At 49.2% G+C, this 26,164-nt stretch overlaps 1 protein-coding gene across 9 annotated transcripts in view; it reads right to left on the minus strand.

Annotated features, from left to right (window-relative positions):
• Positions 1-26,164, minus strand: part of LOC142580110 (FMRFamide receptor-like) — a 1,221,375-nt gene that overhangs the window by 189,336 nt on the left and 1,005,875 nt on the right. For 2 of the 9 annotated variants that reach the window (XM_075690914.1, XM_075690922.1), the window contains one exon: positions 6,965-7,183. The exons of the other annotated variants lie outside the window; for them this stretch is intronic. The gene's annotated coding sequence lies outside the window, so the exon portion shown is untranslated. The remainder of the gene's footprint in view (positions 1-6,964; positions 7,184-26,164) is intronic. 9 annotated transcript variants of the gene reach the window in all.

A 26,164-nucleotide genomic window follows, 5' to 3' on the forward strand; every position in this document is an offset into this window, starting at 1 on the left:
ACGGCAGGACGGTATCCCAGGTCTTGTGTTCGACGTCGACGTACATTGCTAGCATGTCGGCGAGGGTCTTGTTAAGGCGCTCCGTGAGACAATTTGTCTGCGGGTGGCAGGCAGTTGTCCTCCTGTGGCTTGTCTGGCTGTATTGCAGTTAGGTCTCGGCGTCGGATCATGGCTGAGTCGTGTTGAACTGAAGTTGGAACGTCGCGTCATCAAGTCGCCTTTCGTCGGTGTAGTCTTGGCCTCCTGACTTCGTCAGCACGGCGGCGTGTCGTTATTATGTCATCGAGATGGTCTCTTCGTCGTCTTCGTCGGCGGCGGAGGATCTTCGTCAGTTCGACGAACAGCGACTGCACCTCCATCGGTTGCTGCTTTTAGCTTTCCGTATATGGGCTCGCAGAGTGGCCCAGAGCTGGGCCGGTGTATGGTCGGCGCCGCGGCGACAGGTAGCGGCCTGGTGACGGCGAACGGGACGGTTGTCGAGGGTTCCACTGAGTGGCGGCGAGTTAGTCGGCGATATTGCGAGGTCGTTCGCCAATCTGTGGTCGCGGCGCGTTAACGGCGAACCCTCGGAGTCCCATCTCCCGGTATGGGCATCGGCGGTAGATGTTCCCGGCTTCTCCGCCGTGATAGCAAAGAGGACCGTGGTCGGGGGTGCGCCAAACATCAGTCTTCCTTGGAACGCCGCGTGAGGCGACGGCTTGGCGTGCTGGCGGCGGGGGTGGTGGGGGACGACGGAACTGTGTCGTCACTGGGCCCTGCCGTGGGCGCGGAGGGGGAACGTGACGGCGGGCTACAGCGGCCTATGTCATCGCTTGCGGGTGAGGCTGCGGCGATTCAGAGCATACTCCGAGTTGAACTTGTTGCTGGGCGAGTTGGTTGGGATCTGAAGACTACATTGTTGCGCCAAAAAAGGAAAATAAAGACTTGAGAAGGAAGAGTACGAAAAGACAGATTGAGAGCTGAACTTCAACTGATTTTATTCTTACAGCGGGGCAGGGAGAATGAACAAATGCGCATGCGTACATCAGTGTTGCCTAGAGCGAATCCAGTGACGTTTTTAACAGTTGCAACTCATTTTCAAACAGAAAAACAGACGTGTCACTAATACAACTCGTGCCTCTCTTTTTAATGTGATATGCCTCCAAAAGTTCTCTTGCTAACGTATCACCACTCCTGCCAAGTATCTTTTATCTCACGCAGCAGTGGCTGGCATCTGCCTTCCATGCAAACCGTGCAATGCGCAGGTAAATGCGCATTACCGTTATTGATTACAGACAATTCATGCTCCCGGGCCCGGTCATTAACACATCTCCCCGTTTGTCCAACGTAGGTTTTCCCACATTTTAGCGGTATTTCGTAAATAACCCCCGTCGCACATTTGACGTACTGTCTAGTGTGCTTTTTCTGGCTTCCTGACTTTTTGTCAACGCGGCTTATGCGCGGACACAGTCCAGCCAACTTGCGTGGTGCCGAGAAAGCTACTGGCACACCAAACCTAGTAGCGACTTTCTTCAAGTTGTGGGAAAGCTTGTGAACGTATGGCACCACTGCGGGTTTGCCTCGTTTTTCGTCGGGCCTAGGCGCATGCCTTTTTCCCTTCACCTTCTGGAGCAATGTTTTAGACACCGCCCCAACGACCGAGCTCGGGTCACCGGCTGTGTGTAGCCTCGCCAATTGCTTATCAAAGCTAGTCTGCATAGTGTGGGGGCACGACTTCATGAGAGCAGATTCAAGGCAAAGAGTATCTATTCCTCTTTTAACTAACTTTGAGTGTGCCGAATCATACGGTAGCAATTCCTTCTGAGCACGTGGGCTATACTGCCAACATACGTGGTCTTTGTCAAAAAATAAAGACAGATCTAAAAACTGAAGAGTGCCATGGGAAGGGATTTCATGTGTAAATAGCATGCCCTTCCCATGTAGTCTAAAAACATCTAAGACCTGGCTAATGCACTGGTCAACGGTAAAATCATGGTTACTTTTTAAAAGAATTAAAAAATCATCGACATATCTAAAAGCCTTAAGGTAGAACCTATCGTCAAAGGAACTGTGTATCGTCAAAAGAACTTTATCTCACGCAGCCACTGCTGCGTGAGATAAAGATACTTGGCAGGAGTGGTGATACGTTAGCAAGAGAACTTTTGGAGGCATATCACATTAAAAAGAGAGGCACGAGTTGTATTAGTGACACGTCTGTTTTTCTGTTTGAAAATGAGTTGCAACTGTTAAAAACGTCACTGGATTCGCTCTAGGCAACACTGATGTACGCATGCGCATTTGTTCATTCTCCCTGCCCCGCTCTAAGAATAAAATCAGTTGAAGTTCAGCGCTCAATCTGTCTTTTCGTACTCTTCCTTCTCAAGTCTTTATTTTCCTTTTTTGGCGCAACAATGTATTCTTCATACTCCGAGTTGTTGTTGGAGCTCCTCACGTACGGCGTCGGCAATCGAAGCCACTTGAGGCTGTGATGAAGGCAACGGCTCCTGTAATTCCTCCCGCACGACCGCTCGGATAGTCTCGCGCAGGTCGTCGGTGGCCACTGACGCAACTCCGGCGTAGTTTGTCGAGTTCTTGCGGTGGTTGAATTGCCGGTTCCGCATTTACAGTGTCTTCTCGATGCTGGCGGCCTCGCAAAGAAACTCCTCGACGGTCTGCGGTGTCCTCCGTACCATTCCGGCGAGAAGTTCCTCCTTTACGACACGCATCAGTAAGCGGACTTTCTTCTCCTCGGACATTTCCGGGTCGGCGTGGCGGAATAGGCGGCTCATTTCTTCTGTAAAGATCGCGGTGGTTTCATTAGGCAGCTGCACTCGGGTTTCTAGTAATGCTTGGGCTCGTTCTCGGCGTACGACGCTTGTGAAGGTCTGCAGGAAGCCGCTTCGGGAACAGGTCCCACGTCGTTAAGGTGGCTTCTCGGTACTCGAACCACGTCCTGGCAGCATCTTCCAATGCGAAGAAGACAGGTCGCAGTTTGTCGTCGCTGTTCCAGCTGTTAAATGCAGCGACCCTCTCATACGTCTCAATGCAGGTTTCCGTGTCCTCGAATGTTGAACCGCGGAATGTCGGAGGCTCCCTGGGCTGCTGCAGCACGGTGGGGGACGCTGGGGCTGCCATTGTGGTTGCCTTGGCCGCAATCTTCTTGGTCTTCGCAGGTAGAATTCCGTGCTCCGGGGGCAGCTGTTGAAGACGGCGGCTTGCTCGAGGGTCTGGGACTACGTTGGTGTTCTCTTTGCGGTCCGGGCTGGGATCACGGCTTGTCGGGGGCGTCCCGTACATGAACGTGAATCACCTCCACCAGATGTCACGTGGTGGTGACGTTGAAGAACTCTGTAGCATTTCTGTGAAAGACAAAGCTAACTTTTTTAGGGCGAACCTGTGCCCACAAAAACATGCTACGCTTAAAGCCCAACGATAGCGGCGAACACAGTCGGTGATCGTCGAAAATCTGATCATCGGGTCTAGCGCGTCGGCTTTTATACAGCAGTCGTCGAAGGTTCCAGACTAATCGTTGGGACCCGCATGCCTTCGACAAAGTTCTACACCATTCGAGTCACGCGATGAAATCAGATAACACAAGGTTCGGCGACAACAGACAGCGGATAGAAGCATGGATCACTTTCCAGAAACTTCGGATACATGCAGGCGCTTCCCGCGCTGTGCGATAACATTTGTTAGGCGGCCAAACGTGGTCGCCCGATAAAGATAAGTACACGTGTCAATATATCATTAGGAGTGTAGCTCTTCTCAATCCTATTCGATGACTGCGCAACCTACGCAATATGCCAATTGCACGGTTACCTTTTCCAGTCACATGATATATGTGTGGGCACCAGTTGATAAAGGCGTTATAAATAATTCTGAGGTATTTAACAGATTCCACCTGTGGTATTTCTTGAAGGTGGTAAGACAATGAGATGTGCACTATGTCACCTATCGGAAAAACGAGAACAGCACATTTGCTGGCATTGAGTACAACGTGATTAACATCTAACCACATCTCCAGAGCACAAAGGTAAGTTTGCAGTCGTTGGTATAGCGTGTGGATGTCGTTTTCAGATGCAAAAAACGCAATATCGTCTGCATAAACGTAAGTAGTTACTTCTTGATGACAAGGTAGTGTGCTCATGAGAATATTAAAAAGCACCGGGGAAAGGACTGAGCCTTGCGGTACGCCTCTCGTTTGTTTGTGCTTAGAAGAAAAAAAGCCGCTTTTGTAGCAATAGAATTCTCTTTAACCTAAGAATGACTGAATCCACGCAACTATATACCCAGGACCACAGGATGTTAACCGATTGATCAATACAGTGTGCTCCACAGTGTCGTATGCTTTAGCGATATCGAGCGTCACTAAGGCAGCGTATTGCTTATGACGTCGAGCGAGTTGTATTCGGATTTCTAAATAATCGTTGGCATATCAGATGGAGGAGCCGGCCCAGAAACCAATCTGTCAGGGAATGAGAATGGAATTATCATTAATAAATTTCATGATACGAAGGTGAAGAAGCCTCTTAATGAATTTTACTACGTTTGACGTAAGCGCAATGGGCTTAATGTTCTCCAATACATACCTTCCTGCTTGTTGGTAAGCATCAATATTACATTGGCGAGCTTCGATTGCAATATCGATCCTAGGAAGGGCTGTGTCTGGGCGGCCGACCGCTTCTAGGTAGAATCCATTGCAATGGAATCCAAGCATACTTAATTCACCTGGTCTAAAAGAACGTTAGGCATTTCCTGTAAGAATATTTTTAACATTGCATTTGTGACACTGTCAGGGCCAGTGGCAGAAATTCGGCAAGCCATCCGAAGGATCTAATGTACAATGAATAGCCGCAAGCCGGGCCGTAAATTGATTTTCTAACCCTTTGGCAAAATCTTCTAGGGAGGCGCTCAATTCTTGCGGGGTCGAAACAATCGAGTCCAATGTTAAGGGTGCTGGTAGCACCTTCCTAGCACGAAGAAATGCAAATAAAGCACTCTTATTTTTTATTTGCTAGATAATCGTATTGCCTAATATTGTATTCGTCTTTGACACGATTAACAGTACGCTTAAATACACCAGCGTGAAACTGATAATTTTCCCAATTTGTCGGGCACTGATTATGCAGAAGCATTTTCCAAGTGGCTTTTGTTTTTCTACAGCCCCGCGTACAGTCATTATTCCACCAACGACAAGCGGTGCCTCTAGCCGAAGGGATGACAAATTCTGCCTGCTTCCGGGAATCCTCTATAATTGAGCAAATGGTGAAGCGATTTTCATATCATTGGCATTGGCAAGTTTCGAAACGGCTGAACGCAAGAAAGTCTTAAATTTCGTATGGTTCACAAATGTGCATGCCTTGTATTCTAAAAATGTTATTGGACAAACGATTTCAAATGACACAGGAAGATGATCACTGTTGGTTGCTGAGTCAACCGCCACGCACGATAGAACCTTGATGCCAGCGCTACAAAATGTTAAATATAGCACCGAACGAAAGCGCCTCTAGCAAACGTTACTTGTCCTTTGTTCTGACATGAAAGGTGACTATCAATAGTCCACTCCTATAGTCGCTTACCACACAAATCTGTTTTAGCCCCACGACACGTGATGCGAATTAAAATCCCCTACAAACAAACAGGCAGCCACAGCCCTATAATCTTGACGTATGCTTTGCACACCGTTGTGGAAATAAGCATTCTTTATTGAAAATGGATGCTACCCTTGGAGACGTATTTCTATAGCCAAAATTTCGCAGTCGGTATCCATGATTTGAAAAGAAATTTTTGCCTTGTGACAAATTTTACTGGAAACAAGTATCAGTAATCCTCCACCTCGCGAGTGTCGATCTAGTCGGAAAGACCGATTACCTTTTAAATGAAATTTTTTCTGTGGTGAAAGCCAACTTTCTTGAAGAAGTAAGATATCTGGATTGAATTGAACAGATACACAAGATAAATCTGTTAAAGCTGAAAATATGCAGTTCTGTCAACTGTCCAACGGCGTTGAACGCACAGCAGCGGCAGCTGCCGCCTTCAGAATAATTTCTGGAATCATAGGCGATGGTTGACTATGGAAATCGGTTGAATTTGGAAATTGGGGATCCCATACGTTTGGGAGCTCGAGTGTTAAGTTCCATATCTGTGACACAAACAGTGTCTAAATAAGAGGGCTCATCCTCGCTAGGTTTGACTAGAGTAGTGTTTGAGGAATGTTCTGCAAATGTAGAAGGCGTCTCTACCTCATTGCTAGGCGCTCGAGGTTTGGCGTTAAATACTGGGGGCTGCATTGGTGTCTTGGTGGTTTGCATTATTTGCATCATCTGACTGGAAGTGATTTGCGCTAAGCAATCAGAGAGACTGGATATCAATTTATCCATAGCTTTAGCCATTCCTTTTTTCACATCAGAGTCAATTGCTTCTGAGAGATTGAGAACCACGCTTCGAGTGTTGCGCGCTGTAACACCAGAGTATCCGTCCTTAATAACTGCAATTGCATCTCTTCGGGAGCAGCGACGGTGGTCGATTATTTCAAGAATTTGTATTTCTTGAGAGCGAGCTGGCCAGGTCGAATAGTCTGCTGGGTGTGCTCTCCCACAGAGGCAGCAATTTTGAGATTTAGCAGAGCATTCACGTGAAGAAGGACCATTTCCACAGGTGCCGCAACGCAAGCTAGACTTACATCTACTTGCGCTGTGCCCGAATCTCCAACAATTCTGACACTGGATTGGACGTGACGTGAGTGACTCTACACGGAACAAAAAGGCCACACCTTTATTTCAGATGGACATGCTGTGCCCACAAACGTTGTAATTACAGATTCCGTCGGAACCCACTCCTTATTTACCAGTCAATTGTAATGGTAAATAGCAATGACGCCTGCTGCGGAAAGCTTGTCCAGGGTTTCAGTTGTTCTTAATCGGGAGTCTAGTCCCCGTACAAGACCCGTGGTGCACGCAAGGTGAGGCGGAATAAAAGGACTCACCGGGGTGGAAGCGAATGAAGCGCATTTCACGAGGTCTTCAACACAGGTCTGGTCGGTGAACGATACACTATAACTCCCCGTCCGAACTCTCGCGCGTCGGTGATGGTCTGGAAGTGGTTGGACGTGGTCTTAAGTGTCTTCTGGACAGCTTGTGGATTCGTTATCCTGATGGAACCTCCATTGGTAGGCACAAGCGCCACAGGAATGGTGCTGACGCCACTGCGAAAAATAAATCGAGAGGCAATTCATTAGGTGGCAGAGATGCTGACCAGGCGGATCACACCTGGCTAGGAGAACTGGTCGACATCAGCCCAAGACGGCTGACGCAAAGAATGGCGATCAACCAGGAGCTAAACTAAGCTTAATGAGACACCTGAAACCACCCGATACTGAGCCGAAACAGCACTGCAGGTCTAGGAAACGGTTGCTTTGTCGAGGCCAGCAGATCCGAACGCGAAGGACGCAGGCGTGGAGCCTTCCCTTGATATTATTTCACAGCGCGAGCCCAATTCATTCTTCCTCCTCTTTTCTCGAGCGATGGCGCTCACGCGCCTCGTTCAAACAATCCAATATCACACGCCTGTAGCATAATCCCCCAGCGGCAGAAGCGACGTCCCGGAGCGTCTAAATGTCCACACTGCGAGGGTGATAGTGCTTCAGTCGTGGAACGAGCACGATATCACTGGACTTGAAAGCAGATGGGGCGTTTGGGGCGATATCTTAGGGGACGGGAGTCACGGCACGAAGCACTCGGCCTGTGTAACGAGAAAGCGGTTTTTCTGACAGGCCGACCTCACACGACGGAGACCATAGAAGCACCAAAGAGCAAGGCAGGAAGTGCGCGTCTCGGCGTCGCCGGTCGTACAAACGCCTTTGACTCTCTTCGGATTTCAGAAGGCGGTCACGGGCAATTTCCCTTGCGTGGGCACAGCGGGCGACGACGTCAAGTGCATATTCACTGGTCGGTGCCGCGTGAACCGAGAGGCTTGTGTCGAGGGCAAGTGTGGGTTCTCGACCGAACAGAAGGAAAAATAGGGACTAACCGGCGGTGTCGTGGCCCAAGGAATTATCAGCAAAGGTTACAAACGGTAGTGCGAGGTCCCAGTCAGTGTGGTCTGAAGAGACATATTTCGCGAGCATGTCTGTGACAGTCCGATTGAGACTATCCCTGAGGCCATTTGTTTGCGGATGGTATGACGTGGATAGTTTGTCCCTCGTGGCACAGGACTGCAGGATGTCCGCGATAACTGTTGGTAGGAATGTCCGGCCAAGGTCTGTGAGAAGTTTTCGCGGAGCTCCATGTAATAAAATCACGTCACGTAGAAGAAAATCGGCGACATGTGCTGCGGAGCTTGTAGGAAGCGCTCGGGTGATGGCATAGCGCGTGGCGTAAACCGTTGCCACAGCGATTCACCTGTTCCCCGAGGTAGAAAGAGGAAAACGGCCAAGTAGGTCCAAACCAACCCGAAAGAATGGTTGCGTGGGAATGTCGAGTGGTTGAAAGTAGCCAGCAGGGAGCGTCGATGATGTCTTGCGTCGCTGGCATTTCTCCCACGCAGCTACGTATCTTCGAAGGGAGCGAGCAAGCCCTGGCCATAAGAAGCATCGACGGATCCGTTCGTAGGTACGTGACACACTCAGGTGACCGGTAGTGGGGAGGTCATGAAGTTCGTGGAGGACAGCCGAGCGAAGGTGTTTAGGGATCACAAGGACTAATGCAGAGTCGTCGGGGTGAACGTTGTAGCGGTAGAGTACGCCATTTTAAAGTGCAAATAAGCAAAGGGAACTGTGGGGCAATGACGATTCCAGGCGGTCAATGATGATACGCAAGGACGGATGACGGCGCTGCTCGTCGGCGACATGGCGCAGTGGAATAAAGAGTGAACACAGGCGTCGGTGTCAGTATCAGATGTCGAGGTCGCATCTTCGACTGGGTAGCGAGAGAGGCAGTCTGCGTCCTAGTGTTGGCGTCCCGACTTGTAAGTCATTGTGTAGGGATATTCTTGTAGTCGGAGGGCCCAAAGACCGAGCTTGCCAGTAGGATCCTTGAGCTATGAAAACCAAGAGAGCGCATGATGGTCTGTGATTACTGAGAAGGGCTTGCCATAGAAGTATGGCGGAACTTTGAAAGAGCCAAGACGAGAGCAAGACATTCGCGCTCAGTAGTCGAATAGTTGCGCTCTGCAGGTGTCAGGAGCCGGCTAGCGTAGGCTATAAAGCGGTCGTGCCCGTGTTGGCTTTGCGATAAGACGGCGCCGATCCCATAATCACTGGCATCGGTTCGGACCTCAGTAGGTGCGCACTGGTCAAAGTGGGCCAAGAGTAATGGATTGGTGAGAATCGCGATAAGGCGTAAAAATGCGGCAGCCTTAGGCGGACCCCCTGTAAAAGGCACGTCTTTCTTCAGAAGTTCAGTGAGTGGCCGAGCGATCGCTGCGAAATCTTTCACGAACCGTCGGTACGTGAGGTACAGCTAGGGATCGATACCCCTCACCTCCACCACAATGTTACGCGAAAGACGAGTCAGTAAGACGAGCAACTACTTATAGGTTATTTTTACAACAGCGGTTGCAGCGCTCACCGGTTAGATTCAAAGCGCGAGCCCAGTTCGTTCTTCCTTCTCCTATCTCGAATGATGGCGCCCAAGCACCTCGTGCAAACAATCAACTATCATACGCGTGTAACAATACCGATAACAAAACTATACTCTTACACTGATAAAATAACCAGGCAATACTCCGGACTTTGCAACAACCATAACTTAATGTTATTGTCACGATACCATTGAGTCAAATTGTACGCACACCTATAATATTAACTACACATACCCTACTGCAGCACAAATACATGGCGAAGAAATCTTACTGTGCAAATAAATATGTTCATCTATCGATCTCATCTTCAAGGGGTTTCTGAAACGAGCCAGCTTTATTTCGAATTATTGTTTTGAACAATTTCAATTTAAAAAACCAGTCAATTGCGGTATAGGCATCTTATTGCAGCATATTGATCGCCGATTTATAGCATAAACGCTTTGCCTGTCGTACGGTGCGATCGGCGTATAGAAAAACTGCGCGTATTGAAGGAGTGAACGCAAGGTCATTCATGAGAACATTCAGAAGTAGTGGAGAGATAATCGACCCATGAAGCGCTCTGGAGTAAAACACGTTGTGGGGCTAGTTGTTGCATAGCTTTCAATAGGTGAAGCGCCAATAGTGACGGCACACAAGAAGAAATACAGACAAGACAAAGCGCCTTGTCCTGTCTCCATTTCTTTTTGTGTGCCGTCACTATTGGCGCTTCACCTATTGAAAGCGCTCTGGCTACATGAGAGGCAAAATAGAGCCAGAGGGTTTGTCGAACACCATTGCCCGCTATCGATTTCACGGAACTTACCATATAACCTGCTAATTACTTTATCGACAATCATCTTAATTTGCTACCCTATCATCTCTGGTCGCCATCACGGCATTTCATTTGTGTAGGGGATAGAATGCACCAGAAGGGGGTAGTGTGTTGAGATACGGTAGGCGCCATGCATTGGCGTGAAGCCGAAAGTGTGGAGAGGTCTGTCAATTGGATGCCAGCCCAAGCGGCACCAGCGCCGCCGCCAACATCTGTGCCATAGGGCTTACCGTCGCTCTTTCCTGTTGTGCTCAGTTGTGCTCGTTGTGGGCGCCAGCGTGTGCGTCGAAGCTTGTGTCGTTAGTGATTTCCTTTTTTTTGTCGTTTATGCAGTTCAAACGACACATTCGTTCAAAATAAAGGCTTGCTCTTCCCTGAGGTGTTCGAGTTTGAATTATACAGAGCGGTATTCGTCGCAATATAAAGATGTCAGGACAATGAAAAGTATTCAATTGCTTTTAATTATTCATCATCATCAGCCCATTTATGTCCACTGCAGAACGTAGGCCTCTCGCTGCGATCTCCAATTACCCCTGTCCTGCGTCAACCGATTCCCACTAGCACCCGCAAATCCCCTAATTTCATCGCACCACATAGTCTTCTGCCGTCCTTTACTGCGCTTCCCTTCTCTTGGTACCCATTTTTCAACCCTGATGGTCGAACGGTTATCTAACCTACGCATTACATGACCTGCCCAGCTCCATTGTTTTCTCTTGATGTCAATTAGAGTACTGTTTATACCCGTTTGCTCTCTGGTCCAAACCACTCTCTTTCTGTCTCTTAACGTTACGCCTAGTAATCTTCGTTCCATCGCTCTTTGCGTGGTCCTTAACTTCTTCTCAAGCTTCTTTGCCAGTCTCTATGTCTCTGCGCCATATGTTAGCAGCAGTAAAATGCAGTGATTGTATACTGTCCTTTTCAATGATAACGGTAAGCTCCCAGCCCGGAGCTCACGATCTCTGCCGTATGCGCTCCAACCCATTTTTATTCTTCTGTGAATTTCCTTCTCATGGTGAGGGTTTCCTGTGAGTTGATCTAAGTAAACGTACTCACAGAATCTAGAGGCTGACTTGCGATCTTGAACGCTTGTTTCCTTGCCCGGTTATTTATCACTATCTTTGTCTTCTGCATATTAATCTTCAGCCCCACTCTTACACTCTCCCTGTTAAGGTCCTCAATCATTTGTTGTCACTCATCCGCAGTGTTGCTGAATAGAGCAATCTGATCGGAAAACCGAAGGTTGCTGAGGTATTCGCCGTCGAGACTTACTCCGAAACGTTCCCAGTTTAATAGCTTGAATACTTATTCCAAGCACGCAGTGAATAACATTGAAGAGATTGTGTCTCCTTGTCTGACCTCTTTATAGGTATCTTCCTACATTTCTTGTGTAGAATTGAGGTGGCTGTGGAAACTCTGTAGATATTTTCCACGGTATTAGCGTAAGCGGTCTGTACAACTTGATTACGCAATGCCTCTATGACTGCTGGTATCTCTACTGAACTGCTTTTTCGTAATCTATGAAGCCATATAGAGAGGCTTATTGTACTCTGCGGATTTCTGGATAACCTGATTAATGACATAGATGTGATCCATTGTAGTCTATCCTTTCCTGAAGCCAGCCTGCTCACTTGGTTGACTAAAGTCCAATGTTGCCCTTATTCTATTGGAGATTATCTTGGTAAATACTTTATATAATACTGGGAGTAAGCTAATTGGCCATAATTTTTCAGTTCTTTGGCGTCGCCATTTCTGTGGATTAGTATAATGTTGCATTCTCCCAGTTTTCTGGGTCCCTTGCAGTCGATAGACACTTCGTATAAAGAGCCGCGAATTTTCCTAGCATTATGACTCCTACATCTTTGATTAAATGGACTGTTATTCCATCCTCTGCTGCCGCTTTTCCCGGTTCCATGCTTTGCAAGACCATTCTGGCCTTATCTTTAGTTATAGGAGGAGTTCCTGTATACTGTTCACTATTGCTTCGAATGGAGTACTCCCGAGTCCTCTGGGTACTGTACAGGCCAGTACAGAATTCTTCAGTTGCTTTTATTATACCTTCGAGATTGCTGATGATATTACCCTGCTTATCTTTCAGTGCATACATCTTGGTTTGTCCTGTGCCAGGTTTCCTTCTCACTGATTGCAGGCTGCGTCCATGGCTTCTTCAGTCTTTCACACGTTACAATTTCTAATATCGCTTATTTTCGCGTTGTTGATCAGTTTTAACAGTTCCGCGAATTCTATCTTACCTCTTCAGTTGGACACTTTCATTCTTTGTCGTTCCTTTATTAGGTCCTATGTTACTTGTGTGGTGAAGACGAAGACGAAGAAGGCGCTCTTGTGTCGGCTGTGCGCGTGATCAGCTTTCGTCTACTGCCAGTGCTACTAGACTGGGCCTAGTGCCTCATAATAAATCATCTTATTACATTTGGTGGAAGGTGCTGCACTCCCCGACCTCACCCTGGAACTTCGCAGCCGAACTTTAACATCTGCTCCAGCCGCTACTATGAACGACGCTCCCAACAATCCGCTTGGCGCATCTGCCGCTCCTGTCATGTGCGGCGCCGTGCAACGGCAGCGGGACCCTCCTGTTTATAGCGGATCAGGTGAGACTGACGTAGAAGATTGGCTCTCTACCTACGAGCGCGTCAGTGAACACAACAAGTGGGATGACCCGACGAAGCTCCGTAGCGTCATCTTCTATCTTGCTGACGTTGCGAATCTCTGGTTCCACAATCACGAACGGGAACTCCAAACTTGGTCCGCTTTCAAAACTGCATTCGCGGAAGTCTTCGGTCGCCCAGCCTTGCGAAAACTCCGTGCTGAACAACGCCTCCGCCAGCGCGCTCAACAGCCCGGCGAGACTTATACTAGTTACATAGAGGATGTCGTTGATATTTGCGCCCGCGTCGATTCCACCATGACTGAAGAGGACAAGGTGAAGCACATCCTCAAGGGCATCGAGGACGACGCATTTCAAATGCTCCTGGCGCGGAACCCTACTTCTGTCGCAGCTGTCGTCACTCTTTGCCAGAGCTTCGATGAGCTGCGTCGACAGAGGGTCCTTGCGCGCAGCGCTCTCGCACCTGGCGACTCTCTCTCGGGCCTCACGCTTCGCTCACACACCACGCCAGCAGCATCGCTCTCTGTTGAAATTAAGGATTTCATTCGTGAGGAGGTGGCGCGCCAATTGTCTATGCTGCCTCTCAACGATGGACCTCCCCAGCCTGACACATCTTTGGCTGCTCCCATTAGGCGGGCCATTCGCGAGGAACTTGCTGGGTCTTTACCTTTCGCCCAACCCTGCCCTCCCGTGGCTGCACCTCTGACCTATGCCGAAGTCGCCGCGCGACCTGCGCCGCCGACGTTCTCGTTTCCGGCGCCAATGCGACTTCAAGCTGCACCTCCTCCCGCGTCGCCTGCCGTTCCATCTCGACGCCCAGTTCAGACCCCTTGGCGCACACGCGACAACCGACCCATATGCTTCGCTTGCGGTGTCGCCGGCCACGTTGCGCGCTTCTGCCATCGTCGCATGCCACCTGCTAACGCTACTGTCGCACCACCTGGATATGCCTATTCCCACGATACCACCGGGCATGCGATGCTTCCCGACCACGAGTTTTCGCCGCCTCCTCGACGCCCTGTCGGCACCCATCGTTCGCCATCACCACGTCGTCGCTCACTTTCCCCCTTACGTCGCCGCCAGTCACCTAGCGAGGGAAACTAGTTGCTGCAGTTCCGCAGGCACGAACTGCAAGCTTCGCGACTTCTACAAGGCCTGCACAGTCGCCACGCAATTTATTGGACGTTTTGGTCGAAGGAACCGCCGCAATTGCGCTTATTGATACTGGGGCTGCAGTTTCTGTTATCGACGAAAAGCTTTGTCGCAGCCTCCATAAGGTCACAATGCCGTTGTCTGGTATGCTTCTAAGCACCGCGACTGCGCAGCATATAGCCCCGCTCGCTCAATGTACTGCAAGGGTGGTCATCGACGGCATTGTCTATGTTGTTGAATTTCTCGTGTTGTCATCATGTTCGCATGACATTATTCTCGGCTGGGACTTCTTGTCTCACCATCGTGCCATCATCGACTGCGCCCGGGCCGAAGTAGCGCTTTTCCCGCTTGCCGATGCCCCGCTGCCTGACCCTTCTGAACAAAAAGCCTCCAAGCTCACTATTGTGTCCGATACGGACATACCACCCGACATGTGTGTGCTTGTGCCCGTCTCTTGCTCTACCGCGCCAGACGCTACAGTACTTTTTACACCATCGCCGATTTTTCTACGTCGCAAAGCCCTACCTCTCCCATTTGCCGTACTCACCACTGTGTCTGGATTATTCTCAATGCTTGTGTGTAACCCGTCTCACTACCATGTGACGTTACTGCGCGGCGAATCACTCGGTCGTGTTCAGCCCCTTGACCCGCTTCACATTCTCGATGTTTCCGACGACATGGCCTGTTATGAACTCGACGCCCTCACTTCTCCCGTGCCGTGCACATCATCATCATCATTGTCGCCGTCCTCGTCCGACGTTCTTGAATCTGTCGTAGACGCCGATCTGCCGCCTCCATATCGCCAACAAGTCTTCGCGCTTCTTCAGAATTTTCGCTCGTCGTTTGACTGTGACCAACTATCTCTGGGGCGTACGGCAACCGTCACTCACAGCGTCCACACTGGTTCCCATCCTCCTTTACGCCAGCGACCATACCGCGTGTCGGCAGCCGAGCGAAAGATCATTAACGAGCAGGTCGACGACATGCTGCACCGTGGCGTCATTCGCCCTTCCCACAGTCCTTGGGCGTCTCCTGTAGTATTAGTACGCAAGAAGGACGGGTCAATACGCTTCTGTGTGGATTACCGTCGACTCAATAAGATCACTCGTAAAGATGTTTATCCGCTGCCTCGGATAGATGACGCCCTCGACTCCTTGCAAGGCGCGGAGTACTTCTCATCTTTGGATCTTCGCTCCGGCTATTGGCAAGTGCCGATGGCAGATGATGACTGTGAGAAGACAGCTTTCATCACGCCCGATGGCTTGTACGAATTTACCGTCATGCCATTCGGGCTCTGCAACGCGCCCGCTACTTTCGAGCGTATGATGGACACCATCCTTCGCAACTACAAGTGGAAAACATGTCTGTGCTACCTTGATGATATCGTGGTGTTTTCGCCAGATTTCCCGACGCACCTCGTTCGCTTGCATGAGATACTGACCTGCCTCACCTCTGCTGGCCTCCAACTTAACATCAAAAAGTGCCGTTTTGCTGCTCGCAAGTTAACAATATTGGGTCACGTTGTATCGAAGGACGGCGTGCTTCCTGACCCAGCCAAGCTTCGCGCGGTCGCAGAGTTTCCGACGCCCACTACTCTTAAGGCGCTCCGCAGCTTTATAGGGCTCTGCTCTTACTTTCGGCGTTTTGTGCGCAATTTCGCGACTATCATCGCACCACTGACCAATTTGCTTACCGCTACCAACGGCATCTCCGCGTGGTCAACTTCCCGTGACGAAGCCTTCCAGCAACTACGTCGCCTACTTACTTCGCCACCGATTCTTCGACACTACGATCCCACAGCGCCTACAGAGGTACATACGGACGCCAGCGGTATCGGACTTGGTGCAGTCCTCGCACAACGGAAAGACGGCTATGACGAGTACGTCGTCGCGTATGCGAGCCGCACTTTAAAGAAGGCAGAAGCCAACTACTCAGTAACAGAAAAGGAGTGCTTGGCCATTATTTGGGCGCTCGTCAAATTTCGTCCATACCTATATGGTCGCCCTTTTGACATTGTCACCGACCACCATTCACTTTGCTGGCTGTCCTCGTTGAAGGATCCGTCAGGTCGCCTAGGGCGATGGGCACTCCGCTTACAAGAATATGATATCCGCGTTGTCTACCGATCGGGCAGAAAGCACTCTGACGCCGATGCGCTTTCCCGATCGCCGCTACCTTGTGATGTGGCTTCAGTGTCTCCGCTCTTCGCATCCATGTCAGCCTTCAACGTCGCTGATATGCCGGACGAGCAGCGTAAGGATCCCCTGCTTTCAACTATGCTGAATTTCCTCCACGACCCATCCGCCACACCCTCTTCTCGAACACTTCGTCGCCAAGCCGCTCACTTTACTGTCCGCGACAACGTTCTTTACCGCAGAAATTATTTGCCTGATGGTCACAAATGGCTCCTGGTGATACCACGACACATGCGTTCTGACATATGCGCTTATTTTCATGCTGCTCCTCATAATGGTCACGCCGGTGTTCTGAAAACGTATACTCGGCTAAGGCAGCGTTTCTACTGGCACGGCATGTATCACTTCGTGCGCCAGTACGTACGCGCTTGCATGGCGTGCCAACGGCGTAAAATTCCACAGCGCCCTTCTGGTGAGCTACAGCCGCTGCCCTGCCCGGCTCGGCCCTTCGATTGCGTCGGCATAGACCTATACGGGCCACTTCCCTGCAGTTCCTCGGGTAACCGATGGATAATTGTAGGTGTCGACCACCTGACGCGCTACGCCGAGACTGCCGCACTCCCGGCAGCCTCTGCGCGCGAAGTTGCGTTCTTCATCTTGCGGAACTTCGTTCTTCGACATGGCGCACCACGCGAACTGCTCAGCGACAGGGGACGTGTCTTCTTGTCCGAAGTCGTCCAAGCCCTTCTCGCTGCATGCAGCATCGTTCACCGCAAGTCTACAGCCTACCACCCGCAAACGAACGGCTTGACAGAGAGGTTCAACCGCACACTCGGTGACATGTTGACTATGTACGTCGCCTCGGATCACAGTAACTGGGACACTGTTTTGCCTTTCGTCACGTATGCCTATAATACGGCCACACAAGCTACCACTGGCTTTTCGCCCTTTTTTCTGCTGTATGGACGAGAGCCCTCGTGTACTATGGACACAATGCTCCCATACCGACCCGACGCTTCCGAATGCACGACTGTGTCTGAAGCCGCCAAATACGCCGAGGACTGTAGGCAGCTCGCGCGAACCCTTACGACCGCTGCTCAAGGTCGTCAAAAGCTGCGGTGTGACAGTGACGCGCTTACACCAGTTTTCCCGACTGGTTCCCTTGTTTGGTTGTGGGTCCCGCCTCACAGCCCTGGCCTTTCGACCAAACTCCTTGCACGCTATGATGGCCCCTACCGCGTCATAGACCGTACCTCCGCTGTCACCTATGTTGTGGAACCTGTGACACCTTCACCCGACCATAGGCATCGCGGGCGTGACACGGTTCATGTCAACCGACTTAAGCCGTACTATGACCCCCTCATCCTACCTACGCCGTAAGTCGCCAGGATGGCTCCTCTTCTCTCCCGGGGGCCATTGTGGTGAAGACGAAGACGAAGAAGGCGCTCTTGTGTCGGCTGTGCGCGTGATCAGCTTTCGTCTACTGCCAGTGCTACTAGACTGGGCCTAGTGCCTCATAATAAATCATCTTATTACACTTGGAAGAGCCTGCCTCCTGGAGGCCTTGGTGCCTTGCCTCCCACTTCAATTGCTGCCTCTGAAGCCAGCCTCGTTACGGTATCATTCATTACCTCTGCGTCATCATCATCATCTATTAATTATATATTATATTATATATATTAATTATCTTATATCTCTCTCTGATTATCTCAAAAAAGCAATTGATGAAGGTAAATTCGCAGCCTCGATATTCGTTGACCTATCCAAGACCTTCGGCAGAATTAATCACACAATTCTTTGTGCTAAACTTGAAGCCATCGGAATAGCTGGTACGCCTCTACTTCTAATCCGCAGTTACAAGATAGGAAACAAGTCGCTAATATTTCTGGGTACTACTCTAAAGAAGCTACTACTAACATTGGTGTTCCACAGGGATCCATATTAGGTCCTCTACCTTTCCTAATTTATATTAATGATCTGCCCAGTTGCCTCTCCTCATCGAAGTGTATTCTGTACGCCGATGATACTATTATATTTAGCTCTAACAATTGTATATCAATGCTAACACGTGCGCTCAATGAAGCTCTCGTGAAAATTTCCACACGGCATGAAATTAACAAACTACAGATTAACCATAATAGGACCAATTTTGTCGTCTTTGCCTCACATGAGCGATCTCCTGAGCTCCTTCAGTCTATTTCCATCAACAATCACCTAATCAATGCAGTTCATCATTGCACCTATTTAGGTGTGGAATTTTACCGCCATCTTAAATTTCACCTTCACATAGCTAATGTTAAAAAGAAAATGGCATACGGAATACGCGTTTTAATCAAAGCACGACCATATTTGTAATTTCCTACTCTCATGTCGCTTTATTATGCTTTTCTTCATTCTCATATTAACTAAAACACTGAATCATGGGGAAACACTTACAACAGTCACCTAACTTCGTTGCAAGTCATTCAGAATCGAGCAATTCGGCTAATAACATTTTCACCTCGTAGCATTAGCGCAACTCGGCTGTTACATGCACATAATAATTTGAATGCGATTGACCTTGTTAAATATAACCTGCCCATATTTATCGTTAGGGCATTAAACAATGATATTCCAGTAACCATCATCCCCAAGACATCCCTTACTAATACTAGATAAATAATACTAGATTTCCAGAAAATAATAACTTCATTTTACCCTTAGTTCGCACCAACTATGGTAAGCAGTCATTACACTTTTCAGCTTTATCTCTGTGGAACACATTACCATTCCCTTTAAAATTGCTCAGAGCTCACAGATTTCGTACTGAACTTAAGCATTTTCTTTTAGCTTCCTCCAACTTTCCCATTTGAGTATAGTATGAGTTGTATTATTAACCTTCTCTTTGTTTCTCTATTTCTCTTCCACATATCTTTTTTTTTACTTTCTTTCTTCTTAAGCTATTTTTGTAGTTTCACCTTTTGTTGACTAAGTCGAAGCCTTGTTATTGTTTAATACGTTCATATGCTGCTTTTCTATTGATTTATGCCTTCTCTCCTAAAACCTCTATCCGTAAATTTTACATGTTGCCATTGTTGTTTGTATTATTAATTCTAGTCATCATGCACAGGAGGTCCCATTCCAGTTTCTAACTACAGGACCTCCTTCTGTATATACATATGCTGTAATTATCCCCATTTTGTCATGAATAAGCTGATTCTGATTCTGATCAAATTCCAAATTAACCCATGTAACAAAAATTATTATTGGTAATGCATTAAATAACTAAATATTTAATTATAGTATTGTTGGTTTGTATTGCGCTCATATTACCTGAACATTGAATAATTAGGTAAATAATCATTTAGTTACTAATTACTTTGGTTATCTCCAGTAGAATGTTGATCCTCTAGGACTTTTAGACATTAACTAGGCAGTCTCATTGCAGAATATTGTTACGTGTGGAAAGACACAGACGAAAGACACTATTTACACGCTATTTACACTGGAACCAGGCAGCCAGGCTGACACTCGCTCGAGCCAAGGCCACCGGCCAACTTCGTCGTTCTCGCGGTGGCTCGTCTCTGGAGCATCGCTCGATGATATCGTAATACTACCCCCGGCGGCAAAACTGCCGTCACGGTGCTGGTAAATATCCAAGGTGCATGGGTAGTTAGGGCTTTAGTCGGGCAACGTAGGGACATTGTCACTGGTTGTCACAGCGGAGGACGTAGTGGGCGTGGCTAGGACGATTTCATAGTCGCCATCGGTCACTTTGCGGAGCACGCGATATGGGCCTGTGTACCAGGAAAGCAGTTTTTCACAAAGGTCGACTTTACGTGATGGTGACCAAAGCAACACGAGGGCTCCGGGCACAAAATGGACATCACAGTGACGGAGGTCGTCGCGTTGTTTCTGCTTGTCTTGAGATACTTGTAGACGAGCGCGTGCAAGTTGGCCAGCATGGTCAGCATGGGCGATTGCATCACCCGTAATCGCTAGTTGAAGCTGTGGCGTACGGAGGCACAGTGTCCAGTGGTAGCGTCGGCTGGCGGCCATACAAGAGGTAAAACGGGGAAAAGCCAGCAGTTTCGAGACGCGAAGAGTTGTATGCAAAGGTAATGTAAGGTAGAGCCAGGTCCCAGTCATGGTGGTTGTGTGAATCGTATTTGGATAGCATGACTGTAAGGATGCGGTTCAAACGCTCAGTGAGGCCTTTCGTTTGGGGGTGGTAGGAGGTGGTAAATTTATGCTGTATTGAGCAGGCACGCATGATGTCGTCAATGACTTTGGCCAAGAACGTACGGCCGCGCTCTCTAAGCAATTGACGCGGAGTACCAGGAATCAAAATAATATCATGCAGAAGGAAGTCCGCAACATCAGTTGCGCAACTGGTCGGAAGAGCACGGGTTACGGCTTAGCGGGTCGCGTAGTCCTCCGCGACTGCAACCCACTTGTTTCCTGATGTGGAGTCCGGAAATGGGCCGAGACGGTCCAAGCTGACACGATGGAAGGGCTCGGCAGGGATGTCGAGCGGCTGTAGGTAACCAGCGGGGAGCTGGGAAGGCTTCTTGCGGCGTTAGCAAAGTTCACAAGCGGCGACTTAACGTCGTACGGAACGGGCAAGGCCCGGCCAGAAAAAACGGCGACGTACACGGTCATAGGTTCTAGATACGCCGAGGTGTCCTGCCGTTGGTGCGTCGTGAAGCTCTTCTAGAACGGTGAAGCGGAGGTGTTTAGGTATTACAAGTAGGAATTCAGAGCCGTCCGGATGAAGGTTACGACGGTACAGAGTATCGTCGCGGACGGTGAAGAGGCGTATAGCAGCATCAGCCGGAGAGTTCAAAACGGTCGATGAGTTCTCTGATGTAGGCGTCACGGCGTTGCTCGTCGGCGAAATGAATCAGCTGGGATACAGAGAATACGCAAGAAGCACTGGCAATATTGGAGGAGTCAGAGTCGTCAACAGGGTAACGCAACAAACTGTCAGCGTCTTGGTGCAGGCGGCCAGACATTTACAACACGGAATATGAAAATTCTTGTATCCTCAAAGCCCCTCAACCAAGCCGGCCTGTAGGATCTTTTAGCGATGAGAGCCAGCAGAGAGCATGATGGTCAGTGACTACGGAAAAAGGGCGACCGTAGAGGTAAGGATGGAACTTCGCAACCGCCCAGACAACAGCAAGGCATTCTCATTCCGTAATGGAATAGTTGCGCTCCGATGCTGCTAGGAGGCGGCTCGCATAAGCAATAACGTGATCCTTGCCACGCTGACGCTGGGCTAAATCTCGCCATGACCGCTCGCATCTGAACGTAATTCTTTAGGAGCATCAGGGTCGAAGTGGGCGAGAATGGGTGGTAAGGTTAGAAGACTGACGAGACGAGAGAAAGCCGCGGCTTCTGCAGTACCCGACGAGAATTGTACGCTTTTCTTCAAAAGATGAGTTAGGGGCCTAGCAATCGTCGCAAAATCTGGAACAAAACGACGAATGTACGAGCACAGCCCTACAAAACTTCGAACGTCTGCGGCTGTCTTCGGAACCGGAAACTCTCGGACAGCGCGAGTTTTGTCGGGATCAGGCTGTACTCCGGAAGCGTCAACGAGATGGCCCAGAACAGTAATTTTTCGGTGGCCAAAACAACATTTGGACGAGTTAATTTGTAGCTTCGCCTTTCGAAATACATCAGTTATATTTGTGAGACGCTCAAGGTGAGTGTCGAACGTTGGCGAGAAGGCGATGACGTCGTCGAGGTAGCAGAGGCATGTTGACTAATTGAAACTTTGGAGCAAGGAGTCCATCATACGCTCAAAGGTGGCAGGGGCGTTGCATAATCCAAACGGCGTTACTTTAAATTGGTATAGACCATCAGGTGTGATGAACGCGGTTTTTTCTCTGTCCATATCGTCAACAGCATTCTGCCAGTATCCCGAACGAAGATCAATAGACGAGAAATAGCTGGAACCGCGCAGGCAGTCAAGGGCGTCGTCTATACGTGGGAGCGTGTAGACGTCCTTCTTTGTAATGCTGTTCCGATGACGGTAGTCTACACAGAAGCGCCACGTGCCGTCCTCCTTCTTAACCAACACCACAATGACGTCTCGAAAACGGCCATAGCTCCCCATTTGATATGACGTGTACACACTGATTATGCATGATTGGACTGAACATATTATTTCTGATTCGATGTCTTTTCGGCATTAACCTTCGGGTATTGGTCAAAAATTTTCGGGCTGCAGTCACTTCACCTGCCTGTCACGCTACATCATAAAACCGCGAAAACTCAGCACCTCAAAGTGACGTGTACGCGTTAGAGATCCATTAATAGGCCGAACAAAACTCTTTTTTTTTTCTGAATAGCCGCAGGCTGCCCCGTTCCGAAAGGAATAAAAGATGGCTCCGCCGATCGCTCAGGCACTGGCTACTCGCACCTCCCGCAGAGCAGGGGTTTATTTGAGCCCAATAAACCTTTTTGCGTGACCGTGTAACGTTTTCAAGCACTTTCGGCACGTTTACGACCTCGCTCTGCCAACTCTTCTCAGTATCAGTTTTAGCGGAATCCTTAACCTTCCGTTGCATGCCACCGCGATTTTCGACCAGCCACCTCAAGCCAAGCAAGGGAAAGGGGGCCAATCGCAGGCGCTGGCACCACCCTCTGCATCCGGTTATCGATTTTCAGTGCCCTGACTCGGCCCCATCGAATCCCTCTCCACTTGAGCGCGCTCCCCGCTTCTTGTGAGCTAATTAGATAAGACAAGCCGCTCACTGTAGGCAATGCTATTCGTTTCTAAAGCAAACAGAAGTGACCTCCTATAAACAAGGAGAGCGTTTGATTGGTCTGTCCAGACAACCCTGCGGATCACCGCCCGATGCTTGCGTCAGTGGTTAAGCAAATTTACGTCAGGAGATTGCAATAAAAACATATTGAAATAGTTTTACGTTATAGAAGCTAAGAATTGCATTATAGGGCTGTACGTTCCAAAACCACACTCGGACAATGAGGCAAGCCGCAGTCGCGGACTCCGGATTAATTTTGACACCGTTATGTTCTTTAACGAGTCCCAAAATCTAAGTACACGTGCGTTTTCCATTTCGCCCTCGTCGAAATGCGGCTGCCGCGACTGGGATCAAATGCACGGCCTCCACCAATGCCATAGCCGCAAAGCTAACGCGGCGGCCACAGAAGTGTTGATTTGACGGTCGACCGATTCCGTGGTGTCTCCTGGACTCTGCGGAGCGCTTTAATTAATGCGACTCTGCTTCTGCACGCCCGGCGTAAGTTGTCCGCTTGACATGTTTGCATGGCGTTTATTTTTCACAAATAGCAGCAGCGTACCGAACCGTATCTTGAACTTAAGCTTATCCTTTGCCCTGCAACCGCTGTCGTATAGTACTAAGGATTCCTTGCCTTCTCACGTCACCTCCCCCCTCTCTTATATAAGAACTGCTTCTTCTCCCTCTCCTTCTTCTCCTCTCTTCAGTTCTATCTGCGCCCCCTCTGGCCTCATACGTTAATAGAAACGGAAGTGCTGCAGTTTCTGCAATACTTCTGAGGGGAGTCACGGATATGTACAGCTGCCAAGCGGCTAATGTGCCGACTGCCAGGGAGCTCGAGAGGGTATTGTGTACATTCGACGTGGTGGGGTGAAAACGAGTTTCTCCCGTCGCCTTTTCGCTGTTACTCGGGCTGTCATCTATATACACACTCTGAACCACCCCCTGACGCGGTGTGCGCGACAGCGGCAGCAGTAGTGGGAAAGTCGAAGGAACAGGCAAAGGAAGCTTCGCTTTAAAAAAAGCCGTGAGACTGCCATGAAGGTAGGGGTTCGCAGCGCAAAGTGCTCAGTAGCAACGCAATAAGAACTCGTAGAAATTTAAAGTCAAGCTTGCACGGCACTATATATTGCCACTTCGTCAGCTCCAGATTCGCTATTCACAGGAGACACAGAAGACACCCACCACAACCGACGTCCCGCTGACAATGGGCTGGAAGCATTGGCAACACTGCACCGTTGCCTCTGTTGAACATATACGTGGGCGTGCTCCTTCGCTGTTTCGTCACCGTGACGTTTACTGTCTCCCAGAAAGCACAATCGGAGGTGGCTTAAAGTACAATACTATACAATACCTTCGAAAGACGAAGACAGAACAAACGTATCATCGAAATGATGAAAAGAACTGCACCACGCAACCGCCCGAAAAAGTCCTTTGGACCAAGCATGGCCTTTACATCTCCTTCGGAAGAGTCGGGGACAAAAAGCACCAAGCACCCTACAAAGGCAGCCTCGCAAAATAAAAACAGCAATCCGGGGACCGTTACAGGTTGTGGCTGGGAAGGTAGGAAGGAAAGGGAGGTCCCTCGGAAGCCGGGATATTTTTAGTATTTACTGTTTCTGCAGCGGCTCTTTGCTAGCAGCGCGCTTCTATTATTCCTCTGCGGCTGCGATGGGCGCAGGCGTTATTAAACGTGGCCGGCTCCCGGAGCACAGCTTTCTTCCCTGCCGGAGAATGCACAGTGGCGCTGAGCTTTTCGTGGAGGTTCCCAAAAGCTGAGTAAATGTCCACAAATCTCACCGCCTTATTTCCGCTGCCGCAGAGCCTAGCGATCATGTCTTCTTTCTAAGCGTATACGTGCCTTCACACTGAACTCGCCTGCCGGAACTCTTCCGCGCTTTTACTCTTTGACCTTCTGTATTTTTCCGCATACGTTTCTCATTTTTCACGCGCAACCTCTCTGTTTTCTTGCTGATAGTCTCTTTTCGCGCCTTCACTATGTGTTTCCTTAGGACGTCTCGCCGTTCTTTTGTGGCTACTCGTTCACTTTTTTCCCGCCTATTTCTGCATCCTTCGATTTCCCATCAAGTGCACTTTAGCCGCTTTCGCAAAATTCTTTTGTTTTCTTGGGAAGTCTTCTTTCTGAATTCATCTAGCAAACCCCAGTACAAAATAGCGCGAACCCGGCAATCTCATCCCCGCCCCCTACCAATATTGCAAGCCGTATTTTTGGGATGACTCCCAGCAAGAGGGTGGCGCAATAACACCGGCCTGCAATGCAGGCGCCACAGTTGGTGAAATGCGACCCCATTTGCGCGAGTAACGAAGCGCGCACAGAAAGCCGCGCAGATCTACGAGCACGCTGATGTCTCCGTCGTAGCACTTTCTCCGTACCAATGGCGCCACGTGACCGTGAGGAAAACAAAAGAAAGAAACAGGGAAAGCTTGGTGGCGTTGCTTGGCTGAAACAGGCCAAGAACCTATTGCGCAGAAGAGCCATATATTGGGGCACCGTTCAAATTCACACAAGGGTCATGTGATCGTGACCGCAGTTTCCGCAACTGGTGGTACAACAAAGGAGTCGAATCCTTCATAATAATTCAAAACATCCTAAAATACTTCAATTAGTTTTTGCGAGTAAGGTTCATTCACAGATTTTTAACTATAAGTGTAACATGTTACTTATTTTCACAGCCAGAGATGATAAAGTGTTTGGAGGCGGAAGGCGCGAGCTCACAAGTCAATGCGATGCTAGCAACAGGATCATACAAAACCATCAGACAACGAAGGCATCGGGGAAATTAGCTGTGGTTGATATTGAAATGAAGAAAATAATACAGAATATGGAATGAAAGTTGACGAACAGATAGCTTGTTGCCAGAGGGGACCGAACTCACAACCCCAGAATTACGCGAGCTTTGCACTACCAATCGTGTTACGGCGACGGCTATCAATCCGTCCACTAACTAGAGTATTTATGCTTACTGCATCTAGCCCTGGGAGTGTCAGCCAGCGCCACTCAGCGCTATGGTGGGTGGACGTGGAACGTCCTTTTGTGCTCAATGGCGTCAGGCTGTACGTGAACATACGAGAGCAGGCACGCGGGTAATAAACCCTGATATGCTACCTAATG

This window comes from Dermacentor variabilis, chromosome 4, assembly GCF_050947875.1.
Source record: "Dermacentor variabilis isolate Ectoservices chromosome 4, ASM5094787v1, whole genome shotgun sequence".
Taxonomy (NCBI): domain Eukaryota; kingdom Metazoa; phylum Arthropoda; class Arachnida; order Ixodida; family Ixodidae; genus Dermacentor; species Dermacentor variabilis.